General features: G+C 44.8%; 1 protein-coding gene and 1 long non-coding RNA gene across 2 annotated transcripts in view; both read right to left on the bottom strand.

The window, feature by feature from the left end:
- The window catches only part of LOC105001671, a 58,178-nt gene that overhangs the window by 41,281 nt on the left and 14,963 nt on the right, over positions 1 to 1,934 (bottom strand). The window lies entirely within an intron of this gene.
- The window catches only part of LOC105001441, a 4,678-nt gene that overhangs the window by 2,199 nt on the left and 545 nt on the right, over positions 1 to 1,934 (bottom strand). Inside the window, exon 2 of the long non-coding RNA XR_826868.1 lies at positions 3 to 134. This is a non-coding gene — a long non-coding RNA (uncharacterized LOC105001441). The remainder of the gene's footprint in view (positions 1 to 2; positions 135 to 1,934) is intronic.

Here is a 1,934-nt window from a genome sequence, read left to right as displayed (position 1 = left end):
ACCTCTGACAGATAGGAAAGTGAACTCACAGATGAAGGACACCCTAAAGAAACGAGTAAACCATGCACCTCTGAAACACGGGAAAGTAAACTCACTGGTGAATGAAACCTTCATGAAACCACTAAAATCTGCACCTCTGAAACACGTCCAAGTGATCTTACTGGTGACAGAAACTAAAGAAACCATTAAGCCATGTACCTGTGACACACGGGAAAGTGAACTCACTGCTGAATGAAACCCTGATGAAATCACTAAACTGTGTACATCTGGAACACGGCAAAGTACACTCACAGGTGAATGAAACCATGATGAAGTGAAGCCGCCAAAGCACGCATCTCTGACACACAGAATAGCGAATTCCCTGGTGAATGAGACCCTAAAGAAACCAGTGAACCATGCACCTCTGAAACACAGGGAAGTGAACTCACTGCTGAAGGAAACCCTGATGAAAAGTATACACCGTGCACCTCTGAATCATGAAAGTGAACTCACAGGTGAATGAAACCGTAAAGAAATTACTAAAACGTGTACCTCTGACACGTGGGAAAGTGTACTCACTGGAGATGAAACCCAGAGGAAAGCAGTAAATGGTGCACCTCTGAAAGACGGGGAAGTACACTCACAGGTGAATGAAACCATGATGAAGTGAAGCCACCAAAGCACGCATCTCTGACACACAGAATAGCGAATTCCCTGGTGAATGAAACCCTAAAGAAACCAGTGAACCGTGCACTTCTGAAACACGGGGAAGTGAACTCACTGGTGAATGAAACCCTGATGAAACCAGTAAACTGCACTTCTGAAACATGAGAAAGTGAACTCAGTGGTGAATGAAACCCTGATGAAACCACTAAACCATGCACCTCTGACACACGGGAAAGCGTACTCACTGGAGATGAAACCATGAGGAAACCAGAAAACGGTGCACCTCTGAAAGGCAGGAAAGTATACTCACTGGTGAATGAAACCATGATGAGGCCGCAAAACCACGCACCTCTGAAACATGGAAAAGTGAATTCCCTGGAGAATGAAACCCTAAAGAAACCAGTAAACCATGCGCCTCTGAAACACGGTAAAGTGAACTCACTGCTGAATGAAACCCTAAGGAAAGCACTAAACAGTGCACCTCTGGAACACGGAAAGGACACCCACAGGTGAAAAAAACTGTAAAGGAACCATTAAGCCATGCAACTCTGACACATGGGAAAGTGAACTCACTGGTGAATGAAACCCTAAAGAAATTACTAAATTGTGTACCTCTGACATAGGAAGTGTACTCATTGGAGATGAAACCCTGAGGAAAGCAATCAATGGTCCACCTCTGAAAAACAGGAAAGCACACTCACTGGTCAATGAAACCCTGATGAAACCACTAAATTGTGTACGTCTGGAACACAGGAAAGTGAACTCACGGGTGAAAGAAACCCTAAAGAAACCACTACACTGTGCACCTCTGACAGATGGGAAACTGAACTCACTGGTGAATGAAAACCTAAAGAAAGCTGTAAACCGTGCACCTCTGAAAGACCGGAAAGGACACTCACTGGTGAATGAGACCACGATGAGGCCGCAAAACCAAGCATCTCTGACACGTGGAAAAGTGAATTCCCTCGTGAATGAAACCCTAAAGAAATCAGTGAACCGTGCACCTCTGAAGCATGGGAAAGCACACTCACTGGTGAATGAAACCGTGATCAAATCACTAAACTATGCACCTCTGACACATGGAAAAGTGACCTTCTGGAGAACAAATCCCTAAAGAAATCAGGAAGACATGCACTTCTGACAGGCGGCAAAGTGAACTCACTGGTGGATGAAACCCTGATGAAACCACTAAAATGTGCACCTCTGAAACACGGAAAAGTGAATTCCCTGGTGAATGAAACCCTAAAGAAACCTGTATACCATGCACCTCTGACAGACGGGAAAGTACA

Source organism: Bison bison, unplaced genomic scaffold (assembly GCF_000754665.1).
Source record: "Bison bison bison isolate TAMUID 2011002044 unplaced genomic scaffold, Bison_UMD1.0 scf7180017864383, whole genome shotgun sequence".
Lineage (NCBI taxonomy): Eukaryota > Metazoa > Chordata > Mammalia > Artiodactyla > Bovidae > Bison > Bison bison.
Note: the sequence above shows the minus strand (reverse complement) of the source record. Positions and strands in the feature narration are given on the sequence as shown.